Raw genomic sequence first — 13935 nt, forward strand, 5'->3', positions numbered from 1 at the left:
CAGAGAACTGACGCTTACGGAGGAAAATTGTATAGCTTCCGAACTCTGGGCGATTACCGGAACGAAAGGAAGGAAGATGGATTTTCACTTTTTACACAGTCACCCCGATTGTGATACGCCGTCGGTCTTGTAGCACTAGGGCCCCCACTTCCCTTTAAATTCACCGTCCTTCACGCACAGGTGGTGTTCTACTTAGTTTTTCTTCATTCAGACTTGTTGGTCCATACTTCCAGCATCCATACAATTTAACAACTGTCATAAGATTGTGCAATTTTTTATGTATACTAACATCATTTGGCACGGATTGGTAGGGCGTTCGACCCCTTCAAATTCAGAAACTCCACCTTATCAGTGGGTTGCGCCATTCTATTTTGGCTGCTCTAGTGGCATGTTTTACGCTACGATGGCGCTTGGTATCAGTATGTACCATGATTGCAGACGTTCACCCACAGAAAAAAATGTGGTCTGCTGTAATAGCAGCCAGTGTCAATATGGTAGAAACAGAGATGCGGGACCAAAAGCTCCAACTGATAGGCTTGAAACAGAAACGCCAACTTTTTCAGTGGCTCACAGACTCTCGAACTCTGGAACTGTCCGGGTGACTCGCCTGGCCGGAACCAACTGAAGACAGTTCTTATCTTACATCGCGAGCCTCTGTTGGTCACGTAGAGTTTTCCAGTGACATAGGTGCGTCAATCCTGTTGCATGCGTGTGGTGGCTAGCTTCCACTGGTGCGAGGCAGCAGTCTTCTAGGCTTCAGAAGGGGACCCCGCACCGGCAGACGAGACGTAACGACTGTCAGCCCCATCCAAATCAAACCCCTTAAGGCGACAACTGTTAATATGCATTCTAAAAAGCAAGGGAATCTACTTCGCGGTTACCATGAAGGGAGAAAGCATACATGGGCTAGTCCGCGATGCTCTCGGAAATCAGATACGCTGGATTGTCCGCTTCTACGCACCTCAGAGGAAAGCGGAGAAGAGAGATCCTAGCCTATAACCCTCCCCCCCTTTTTTTTAATCAGATCGCTCTCTTGGCATCAGACGTGAAGGTCGATTTCCTATCAGTGAGGTAGAACTTCGCATCTTCGTCTCTTGCCTCGCCTGTCCGCAATTATGAGTACCACTGGCAGCACTATACCTCTCGTAGCACTTACTTATTTTTGCAGTTCATCTGCATCACTTACATACTTCCTATATAGTTCCTTATGCTTAAAGAGAGAAAATGGATAATCACTGACCTTTAACTTTGTGATCTCGATTTTCGGAAGGTCTTCTCTATCAGCCAGTCCCAGAACAGCTACCGAGCGAAGTGGTACATTGATTAGGACGCTGAACTCGCATTCGGGAGGATGACTGTTCAAATCCCCGTTCGACCATCCAGATTTAGTTTTTCGGTTATTTCCCTAAATGAATGCAGGCAATTGCCGAGACTGTTCCTGTGAAAGGTCACTTTAGTTTTCGTTCCCCATCCTTGAATCAGAGCTTGTGTTCCATCTCTAGTGACCTCTTTGTCGACGAGACATTAAACTTTAATCTTTCTTCATCCCTTCGAACACAGTTCCTATCATAGGACACACAGCAACTTCAGTTCTGTGTTAGCCTTAAAACGCCTACCCGTCGTAGGTCGATCCCTCCGACGAAACGTACTCTGTTGGAAATAATCTACGGCTTCTATAGCTGGCTCTGTAAATCATGCTTTGAGACTGTAGCATGTCGTATATTGGAGATGATTGTATGATTATATGATAGCGGAACAAACACTGGTACCAGTTACTTCTGTAAAATATCTGGGAGTATGCGTGCGGAACGATTTGAAGTGGAATGATAATATAAAATTGTTGGTAAGGCGGGTACCAGGTTGAGATTCACTGGGAGAGTCCTTAGAAAATGTAGTCCATCAACAAAGGAGGTGGCTTACAAAACACTCGTTCGACCTATACTTGAGTATTGCTCATCAGTGTGGGATCCGTACCAGATCGGGTTGACGGAGGAGATAGAGAAGATCCAAAGAAGAGCTACGCGTTTCGTCACAGGGTTATTTGGTAACCGTGGTAGCGTTACGGAGATGTTTAGCAAACTCGGGTGGCAGATTCTGCAGGAGAGGCGCTCTGCATCGCTGTGTAGCTTGCTCGCCAGGTTTCGAGAGGGCGTGTTTCTGGATGAGGTATCGAATGTATTGCTTCCCCCTACTTATACCTCGCGAGGAGATCACGAATCTAAAATTCGAGAGATTCGAGCGCGCACGGAGGCTTTCAGACAGTCGTTCTTCCCGCGAACCATACGCGACTGGAACAGAAAAGGGAGGTAATGACAGTGGCACGTAAAGTGCCCTCCGCCACATACCGTTGGGTGGCTTGCGGTGTATAAATGTAGATGTAGACAAGAAATATTGAAAGAAGTGTAAAGAAAGTGTTGCACTGGAGTCAGAGGCGAGAGAGAACTGGCGACGTAGTAAGAAACTGGACTCGTATTCGAGAGGACGGCATTTCAAATCCCCATCCGGCCTTCGATTCCTGTTTTCCTTATAATTTCTTACGGCAAATTTCTGAATGGTTTCTTAGGAAAGTAAATAGTGGAGTTTCTTCTGCCCTTCCCAAATTAGTTATTGCTCCACTTTTAACGACTTCGTCGTTAATTGAATGTTAAACCGTAATCTTTCACCTTCCTTCAAACAACGAATTACATTAGATGTGGCAGAATACAGCCACACCAACAAGGTAAGATTAAATACGATGCATCGTTATTGACGTGACGAACTCTACGTACAGCGTAGTAAAAGAAGCAATAGAGTTCGTGACAGACAATTTAATTAAGAGGGATAGAGGCTGTAGTCTAGCGAGGGATCTGGCGCTCAATTAGCTTAAGTGAGGTCGGAAAAGGTACAAATTATCCCTCCCTGCATGCGTATGTGCGTTTCGCTCTGTTTGTTATAAAACATAGGAATGCTAATGAAATGACTTCCGCTACCGCAAATTGTATACTGGACTATTTTCAGAGTGGGCCTTTCTTGTATTCGTTTGAAACATTATGCGGAGTCCGAGCAATCTACGTCGGTTTAAAAACGTACTTGTCTAATGGTAACGCTTTGGTAATAAATTGGGGAGGAAAGTACTATTTTTAACCGATTTAACTTGGCTGTTTGCCATTTTCTCATAATTAGTAAATGTCGTTTCTCCCAGTGTGGTTTCAGCTTTCATTTGTCTGCATATTGTCTAATGGTGTGCTAATGGCATCACGTGTATAAAATATTTTCAGTGCACGCATAGGTTGAAGTCAGTGTAAAATTGATAGATCGGAATATCTACCATGTTCTTAGTCAGGAAAGTAGCTAAATTTGAAAGAGATAACGGAATTCCTGGTATACAGGATGTCCGTCCTAATACTCCTAAGGCACATTTTCTTTGATGTTTCGACATTCCGTATTTGTAAAGTGTACCTATAGTGAGCCCAAATAAATACTTGCTAGTCTCATCTTTCGTGCGACACCCATTGTCGATGGGAACGGTAGGTTTGTTTGCCGTTACAAACAAACGAATTTTTAACGAAGGAATTTACGCTCACATTCCATAGAGCGGTTCCAAATTAGTTGACTGCAACATTCTTTTTATCTCTATGTATTAATAGACAGTAAAACACGAAGGATAGTGTACTCCAGCAGGAACTCATGCTCCGCCCTGGCCCACACTGTCTGCAATCGTCATCCAGCAGCGCTGCTCAGTCGCTGCTGGAATACTAGCTATTCGTGTTCTAGTGTCACTGTCAATACATACCGTCGAAACGAATAACCCCGAAAGACTAATTCGGGATCGATATATCAAATGGAAACGGAAAATTCCGCTTTAAAAACTGTTTTGTTCTTAACGGTAAATAAACCGATGTTTCCGTTATACACGGGGCGTCACAAGAAAGAGGTGATAAGTATTTGTTTGGGTTGACTTCAGCTAGACTTTGTAAAACCAGAAATTATAAATATCTGGGAAAACCCCAGAGAAATTCACCTGACGACTCTACAGACGGACACTGTATAAATCGTGGAGATCCTACCTGCGACCTGGTAACACGATGGGTGGTCAGTCTTCATCATCACGAAAACTACTTACGCAGATTTAATTTTGTTTGCTTGCAGGTAGGTATCTCTTGGTACACAATGAAATACCCACGCCGCAGTACTGTTGCACGCCGCTAGAGGAGCCAAAACCAAATGGCACAGTCCGTTGCTAAATTCGATATGGGCTGCGTCAGTTTGCTTTGAATTCTCTAGAGTCCTTGAGAGGTACTTTTCGGTCAAGATTACTTTCTTCAGACATTTTCTCTTCCTATACTTCTGAGTCTGAATAGCCTTTTTTTGGGTCTTGAATTTCTGAGACACTTTTTTCTGTTAGGCCTAAGGGAAAGAGTCGGTTGGAATGATAGCACTATTCAGTCGGTTTGAAACTAAATCATTGCCACGTTGTTACTCAGAATATTATGGAATTCGTATACTCCTGTCTCAAAGCAAAATAACTTAAGAGAAACATTCGGCCATTTCATGGTCTGCTCATCAGGAGGAAAACACACTAACATGTATCGTACATGGAACGTCGGAAATACTGTACTTTGGTGATCTTTGCTAATTTCTCAGAAGTAACTGTTGTGGGTTCCTGGCTAAGATTATTTCAAGAAATAAACCTTACACGGCTAAATTTTCTTTGTTATTTAGTCACAACTGAATATGTAAAGAAATAAAAGTGGAGTTGTATAAGGGTTTGTCCGCCTCCATAACTATGTGATCTGCGCACGTGTCTGCCATGTAGAGGATCCGGTTTCAGTTCCTGGTACTGCCAGGGATCTTCCCTAGTGTGAGGACTGGGATGGGGTCCACTCAACGTCGTGTGCCAGATAAGGAGTTCCTCGAGTGAGGACGGCTCCAGTGTCGGAAGCCGAGAACGAACAGGAAAGCAGTGCGCTGACCCCACGCCCCTCCATGCTGCATTCGAGTGACTTTATTGGCAGATGCTTACACGGCGATCGGTGAGCATCGCGCCGTCCTCTGTACGAGATCGCCGTGTTTACTTTTTCAAGTTGTAAAAGAGGTACTTCATGGAAATATTGTAGCTGTCGTACCACCCATTTCGCTTCAGGTAAATGCCGAGATGGTTTCTTTGTAAAAGGGCTCGGCCGACTTCCTTCCCCATGCGTCCCTAATCCATTGACCTCGCTGTTAGGTCCCCTTCCACAAATCAACCAAGAGAACACGTCAATAAAGTGCTTGACATAAACCACACATCAGAAGCGTAATGTGCGTAAAATTTTCTCGTGGTACAACATTAACTGGCTTCGTAAACTCGGAAAAACTGTCACCTTCCAACCTAACCTAGAACTTTGGCTACTCCACTTAGGTCTTTCATCACAAGCTTTATTCCAAAGAATGTCCACAGCCCGTGTTCTACTGGCAAGCGTAGCTTGCTCTAGATTGCGGGGTCCTGGGTCTGATGCCCAGGCCGGTCGAAGATTTTCTTCGCTTGGCGTTTGGGTGTTGGTGTTCTAACTATTTCATCGTATTTTTATCGACGCTCAAATCGCCGAAGTGGCGTCAAATAAACACACTTACAATAGGTGACAGAACAAACCAAGATGGGATCTCCCGGCAAATTATTGCATGATCATTTCATTTTATCCCAAAAAAATGAAAAAAGAAGCGAAATAAACTTCAGTGCTATGTTCTCAGTTTGACTAAGTGTGAACTTCGACGGTAAGATAATTGCGTTATAGGTTCAAATATTCAGATGTTGAACAGGATTTGTGACTGGTGTAAGGAATGGCAGCTAACTCTAAATATAGATAAATGTAAATTAATGCAGATGAATAGGAAAAAGAATCCTGTAATGTTTGAATACTCCATTAGTAGTGTAGCGCTTGACATAGTCACGTCGATTAAATCCCCCTAGGGGGTCCACAACTATTTTGTGGATACGTACGTGGCGAACACGGGGCCCCGAGCCGTTGCACCCTTCTTTCTCTCCAGGGCTGCATTTCCTTTCCCTTCCCCTCCTTTCCCCTCCATGCTCCTTTCCCCTCGCCCTCTCCTCTCCCTCTCTTGATGTCCTTGCTTATGTTGGTCCCCGCTATCCTCCTGGTTCTGTTGGTTTTCCAATTCGGCTTTGTTGCATAATCATCTCCTCCTTTTGGCATTCCTTGGTCCCCCTCTGGGGTTTGACCTCCATTACAAAATTTCTCCTCCGTAGTGTGAGCCATTTGGGGAAGAGCACCTTACCTAGTGTCTCCGACGTGCGCCCTCCTAGTACATTCCACCTTTTCTTTCACGTCGTTGTCTGATACTTGGGTGCATAGCCAGCACGGTAGCCAGCCCGTGTGTTGGGGTCGCTATGTACCCTTTTGGTTGAGCCTCCTGAACACACAGGGATCACACTTCTGATACCTGAGCTGTGACCACCTCATGCATGCCTTGGAGTGGTTGCTCGTCATCCTGGAGCATCGGAACTCCCGGCAATGGCCACCGTGCCAGACGGCCCTTGCTGTGGCTGGGTGGCGCCCGTGAGGAGAGCCCCTGATCGGAGTGGGTGGTATCAGGGCGAACGCTATGCAAATAAAACGCATACGGGTCCAGAACTCTGGCCGTTCTTTTGCGGCCGTCTCTCTGCGTGGAACTGATTCCTCAAGTGCTGCTTCTCTTGCCCCTTCGGCCTTCCCTTCCATGGCTACCCCCTGGGAAGAGGGTCAGGCCCGTTGGCTAGGGGCAAAACCTTTCCCCCGTTATCTAGTTTGCACCAGGACTGATGGAGATACTTTCACCAATACCAAACCTTTATTCTTTGTGGAACACATTGAAGACAAGTTTGGCGAAGTGGACTCCCTGAGCAAGATGCGGTCGGGTTCGTTGCTGATAAAAACTGCTTCAGCTGCCCAATCTGCGGCCCTTCGTGCCTGTATACATCTTGGCACAATACCTGTGTCCATTACCCCCCCACCAGTCTCTAAATATGGTACAAGGTGTGAATTTTCACAGGGACCTCATCCTTCAAACTGATGAGGAACTTCGGGACAATCTCGGACGGCGGGGTGTTCACTTTGTTCGGCGTGTTCAGAAGGGTCCTAAAGACAATCGTATTGATACTAGTGCCTTTATCCTGGCCTTCGAAGGGGAAGCACTCCCTGAGAAAGTTAAGATTATGGTCTATCGTTGTGATGTGAAGCCGCACATCCCACCTCCTATGAGGTGTTTTAAGTGCTTGCGTTTTGGCCACATTTCTTCCCGCTGTTCACAGGCCCCTCTCTGTGGTGACTGTGGACGTCCACTCCATAAGGGGAGTCCCTGTGTTCCCCCTCCTGTATGTGTAAACTGTCATGGTAGTCATTCTCCACGTTCACCAGATTGCCCAGTATATAAGAAGGAAAAAAAGATGCAGGAGTAAAAGTCCCTCGATCGTTTAACCTACACAGAGGCCCGTAAGAAATATGCACGACTCCACCCTGTGTCCATGACATCTAGTTACGCCTTGCTTACATCTTCACCCCTTCCTCCCTCATCCTTACCCCCATCCCGGACTCCTCTCCTCTCCCCCTCCCCTGCGGCTCCCACACCTTCTCCTATGGGCGCTGCTCCCCCTCCCCAGCCGGAGAAGTGTCCCACTCCCTCGGCGTCTGCCGGTCAAGGGCGCCCGGTCTCTTTCTGTTCCTGATCTTGCTGCAGCTGGCTCCTTCATGCCACACAGTCCTCCTCGATCTCAGCCTGAAAGGAAGAAGAAACATAATTCCCGGGACAAAGAGCCTCTGGTGTCGCCGGAGGTCCCTTCCCCGACTTCACAACCGGATTCTGACCTGTCGTTCATGGATGTCGCCCCTTCCTTGTCGGTGACGGGTGGGGACCTGGCGGTATGACTGGATTTAAAGTGTTCAGCCCCCATTTAAACCATCGTTCTGTGGTTCTCCAATGGAATTGTAATCCCTTCTTTCGTCCTACTCTGCAGCTTGTGTGGTTCTCCAGGAATCTCATTTTACTGATGCTTGACTCACCGACCCTCCGTGGGTTCCGTGTTTTCTGTCGAAATCGGTTCGGACCCCTGCGGGCTTCTGGTGGCGTTCGTACATTGGTCCGTACAGACATTGCTAGCACGTGGATTCCTCTTCAAACTACATTGGAAGCGGTTGCTGTTAAGGTCCACTTCGACTCTGCAATCACAGTTTGCAATCTTTATCTCCCTCCTTACAGGACTCTCACACCTGCTACCTTAACCACCCTTCTTCAGCAACTTCCTCCTCCCTTCCTCCTCCTTGGGGATTTTAAAGCTCATCATCCTTTGTGGGGCAGTGCCTTTCCATCTAGACGAGGTCTTCTTATAGACCAATTTATTGCAGACCACGACCTGTGCCTTCTTAATGATGGCTCCCCTACTGATCTTTCTCTTTCTTCTCCCTCTCTCCTCCCTTCATTACACTGGTCGCCACACGACGACCTTTGTGATAGTGACCATTTCCCGTTGATTATCACGCTCCCTTCCCGCTCCCCGATGGACAGGTTGCCTCGTTGGTCTTTCCAACGCGCCGATTGGCCTCTATACACTGCACAGGTCGCGTTTTCTCCCTCTTTGTCGGGTTGTATTGATGACGTCCTACGTGACGTGTCTGACGCGATTGTTCGCGCTGCTAGCCTTGCTGTCCCGCGCTCATCTGGACTATTTCGTCGCCTGCAAGTCCCGTGGTGGAGTACGGCTATTGCCATTGCCATCCGTGATCGCCGTCGAGCTTTGCAACACCCATCCGTAGCCAGCCTTACTACCTTTAAACGCCTTCGCGCTAAAGCCCGTTATTTAATCAAACAGAGAAAGCGGATATGTTGGGAACGATTCGTTTCTTCCCTTGGTTCTACTGTCCCTCTGTCACGGGTATGGGCTACACTTCGCTCTCTCCAAGGTTGCCATCGGCAGTCCACTCTCGCAGGCCTTCACCTCCCAGATGGCATTTGTACGGACCCATTAGTTCTTGCAGAACCTCTAGCGACCCGTTTTGCAGTGGCATCAGCGTCAGCCTCCTATCCAGCTGCTTTCCTTCATCAAAAACAGCGGGCTGAAGCTTCCACCTTATGTTTCACCCCTTGTGAGTCAGAATCTTACAACGAACCTTTTACTGAATGGGAATTCCTTTCTGCTCTATCTTCTTCTCATGATACGGCCCCTGGCCCAGATTCCATTCATAACCAACTGCTTCAACATCTCAGTGCTCCACAACGGCAACATCATCTTCGGGTGTTTAACCGTATCTGGCTCCAGGGTGACTTCCCTTCTCAGTGGAGGGATAGCATTGTGGTTCCTGTCCTTAAGCCTGATAAGAACCCCCTATCTGTTGACAGCTATCGGCCAATTAGTTTGACCAATGTTGTTTGTAAGTTACTTGAACGGATGGTAGCCCGTTGGCTCAATTGGGTCCTCGAATCTCGGGATCTATTGTCCCCTTACCAGTGTGGCTTTCGAGAGGGACGGTCTCCAATCGATCATTTACTCCGCTTGGAATCCGCAGTCCAGCAGGGTTTTTCCCAGCGCCGCCATTTGGTTGCAGTGTTTTTTGACCTTCGCAAGGCCTATGACACGGCCTGGCGCCATCACATCTTACTTACCCTTCATCAGTGGGGTCTTTGGGGCCCACTCCCGATTTTTATCCGTCAGTTCCTGATCCATCGGTCATTCAGAGTCCGAGTTGGTACTGCTTTTAGTTCTCCACGGACCCAGGAGACGGGCATCCCACAGGGTTCTGTCTTAAGTGTCCTTCTTTTCCTCATTGCTATCGATGGACTTGTGGCCTCTGTCGGTGCCTTGGTCGCCCCTGCCCTGTATGTGGATGATTTCTGCATTTGGGTTAGTTCCTCCTCGATGGCATCTGCAGAACGGCAGCTCCAGGTAGCTATACGGCGTGCCTCTGCATGGACCCTCTCACACGGGTTTCAATTCTCTCCTTTAAAATCGCGAGTGGTCCACTTCTGTCGCCGTACTACGATCCACCCTGATCCAGAGCTATCTCGCTGCACAAAGATTGCCTGTGGTCCCACAGTTTCATTTCTTGGGTCTTCTTTTCGACAACAGTCTCACTTGGCTGCCCAATGTCAGACTCCTGAAGGTAGGATGCTTCCGTAAACTCAATGTCCTTCGCTTCCTTGCCCACTCCTCTTGGGGTGCGGACCGTTCCCTCCTCCTCAGTCTTTATCGTGCTCTAGTTCTGTCTCGCTTGGACTATGGTTGTCAAGTTTATGGTTCAGCTGCTCCTTCCACACTGCACGTGCTGGATCCAGTCCACCATCGTGGTATCCGTTTGGCCACCGGTGCCTTCCCTACTAGCCCTGTTGATAGTCTCCTGGTTGAAGCTCGGATCCCCCCCCCCCCCCTTTCTGTTCGGCGGTCCCAGCTTCTGGTGTCTTACGCACTCACTATCCGTTCCTCTCCCACTCATCCTTCCTATTCTATCCTGTTCCCAGACCGTGGACGTCACCCACCCGACTCCTGCCCTCGGGCGGGTTTACCGGTTGGGCTGCGCCTTGCGTCTCTCTGCCGTGAGTTTCAGCTTCCTTCTTTGTCCTGTCTTCCTCGCTCCCTCCCCTCTACCCCTCCTTGGTTAGTTCTTCGGCCTCGAATTCGGATGGATCTCCGCCGAGGTCCGAAAGATTCCATCCCCCCGGTGGTGTTCCGTTCCTTTTTCTGCCAAATTTTATGGGAGTTACGGGATGCTGTTTTTTACACTGATGGCTCTAAATCGGCTGATCATGTTGGGTATGCCTTCACGTCCTCTGTTGCAACGGAAAGTCATCTGCTGCCACCTACATGTGGGGTATTTACTGCGGAATTGATGACAATTTCCCAGGCCCTTACCTTTATTAAACAGTCCGAACACAACCGCGTTTTGTTATGTACAGACTCGATGAGTGGCCTTCTTGCTATTGACTGGTGTTTTTCGCGCAATCCCTTGGTCTCTGCCATCCATGACCATCTCGCTGATATTCACCGTGCTGCTTGTTCCATTGACTTCCTTTGGGTCCCTGGCCATGTGGGTATCCCGGGTAATGAGCTCGCTGATCGTTTGGCTGGGGGAGCAGTTACTTACCCCCCGTTTTCTGTAACCCCTCCTGCAGCGGATTTACGGCTTCACATCAAATCCCACTTCGCACAGTCATTGGCCAATTCTTGGAGGCTACTCCCCTGTCTAATGAACTTCGTGCAATTAAGGTGAGACCAGGCCCCTTGGCGTTCTTCCTTTCGCCTCTCCGAAAGGACTCGACCACACTGTGTCGTCTCCGCATTGGCCATACCAGGCTGACCATGGTTTTCTTTTGCGTGATGAGCCACCCCCACTTTGTGGTTGTGGAGCCTTCCAGTCAGTAGCCCACATTTTGGTTGAATGCCCCCTTCTTTTGGCTCTGAGTGCTAAATATAGGCTCCCCAACACTTTACCTTTCATGTTGGCTGACGATTCCCGGATGGTCTCTCTGGTTCTCGGTTTCCTCCGGGAAAGTGGTTTTTATTCTCAGTTTTTAGGTTTTTAATCTCTCTCTGGTGTTGGGACAGGGCGGTGAGTGTTTGGGTGTCTCCCACTGTAAGCAGTGTTCGGAGATTCCCGATTCCCCTCCCTGACCGAACTCCTCTTTTCTTCTCCTTTTACTCTGTTTTTACCGTTTTTTTTAAGGCTTGGTTAGTCTTTCTATTCCCATACTTACTTTCTACATTCTAGCAGTTGTACCTTTTACGTCACAGGTGGTCTTGGCTATGCTGCTTCAGCATAGTGTTGGGTTCGTTCTCTTGCCGATTTCCCTCATTGTTTTTTACCAATGACATGACTGCCCTTTTACGTTTTTACCTTTTTCCGTTTTATTTTTCTGACTTTACTGAGATGTCCCATTAGCGGAATGGAGCCTATTTGAAACAAGGGTCTGATGACCTTGCTGTTTGGTCCCTTAAACCTCAAACAACCAACCAACCAACGTCGATTAAATATTTGGGCGTAACATTGCAGAGCTATATGAAGTGGGACAAGCATGTAATGGCAGCTGTGGGGAAGGCGGATGGTCGTCTTCGGTTCATTGGTAGAATTTTGGGAAGATGTGGTTCATCTGTAAAGGAGACAGCTTATAGAACGCTGGTGCGACCTATTCTTGAGTACTGCTCGAGCCTTTGGGATCCCTATCAGGTCAGATTGAGGGAGGACATAGAAGCAATTCAAAGGCGGACTGCTATATTTGTTACTGGTAGGTTTGATCATCACGCGAATGCTACGGAAATGCTTCGGGAACTCGGGTGGGAGTCTCTGAAGGAAAGGAGGCGTTCTTTTCGTGAATCGCTACTGAGGAAATTTAGAGAACCAGCATTTGAGGCTGACTGCAGTACAATTTTACTGCCGCCAACTTATATTTCGCGGAAAGACCACAAAGATAAGAGAGATTAGGGCTCGTACAGAGGCGTATAGGCAGTCATTTTTCCCTCGTTCTGTTTGGGAGTGGAACAGGGAGAGAAGATAAGTTGTGGTACGAGGTACCCTCCACCACGCACCGTATGGTGGATTGCGGAGTATGTATGTAGATGTAGATGTGTGTGAAATCTTATGGGACTTAAATGCTAAGATCAATCCCTAAGCTTACACACTACGTAATCTAAATAATCCTGAGGACTAAAACACACACACACACACACACACACACACACACACACACACAATGCCCGAGGGAGGACTCGAACCTCCGCCGGGACCAGTCGCACAGTCCATGACTGTAGAGCCTTAGACCGCAGCGTTATAGGTGAAAGGCGACGTACGACGCCTGTACGTTTTACTGAGACATAATTATAGGCGATAATTCCCGTTTGCGCTGGAACTTTTTAGCCAAAGGAGAGCCCTGCCCTACTAAAGGCATGATTTGATTAGACCTCAGAAATCTTTGAACAACACGGTGGATATTGAATTTGTTTAAACAATGTATCTGACTTGTGAATTAATCGCACAGTGTACGTATAATTAATGAAATTACTAATTACAGAAACTTGTACTTGATCTACGGCGTGGCTAACACCTGTAATACCACAAGATGGTATTAGTGATAGAGCACTTCACTTCTGACGGTTGTGGTTTGTTTTCGTTTGATGAGTTAAGCGTAAGCCGTGCGCTTCGATCCAATAGCAATTACCGCCGCTCCCGTTCACTTAATGGCAACGGTCGGCGGATCTAAGTGATGGATGGACCCAACGACATCTAAGTGCAGGATCTTTACTTAATGTTGTCAGTGCCTGCGTTCAGTAATCTGGCGGCATAATAGGACACGATTTTCTCTTCCTTAAAAGTAGCTGCGTTAATTTACACTACTGAGACACAGGGCACTGCTTTCTGTGCCCTAAAACGGTACTCCGTAACAGATTTTGTGATATGATATGAATCTGAATTAAACATGTTTGATTTAAGCCTACTTCGTCACTTTCTGCGTCTATTTTTCCACTTTGGAAGTAGTGGAATATTGAAATAAACACCTTCCTGGTACTCTGTGGTACCTTGGTGAAGGCGAAATTTTGTAGCCTGGACTCAGTGATATGAGTAAACGGCAGACTTTTTGATCAGTGACGGCCCAAACGCCGTCCCCATTCGGTTGGTCCTAAGTTAGAGAGCCACAGACGAGGTCCAAGATATTCCAGTAGGATAACCAGTAACACATCCGCGTCATAATGTACATAGTGTTCCTCGAACTATTCTACAGAAATTCTGGAGCGAATTGTGTGGTACATTGTTAGATGTTAGAAGTGATTATTTCCTGACACTTCCTGGTAGATGAAAACGGTGAAGGACAGAGACTCGAACTCAGGACCTTTGCCTTCCATGGGCAAATGTTCTGAAATTAGGTACTGGTCGAAGTAAAGCTGTGAGGACAGTTCGTCAGTCGTTCTTGGGTAGATCAGTTGGTAGAGCACATGACCGC

This window comes from Schistocerca cancellata, chromosome 4 (assembly GCF_023864275.1).
Source record: "Schistocerca cancellata isolate TAMUIC-IGC-003103 chromosome 4, iqSchCanc2.1, whole genome shotgun sequence".
NCBI lineage: Eukaryota > Metazoa > Arthropoda > Insecta > Orthoptera > Acrididae > Schistocerca > Schistocerca cancellata.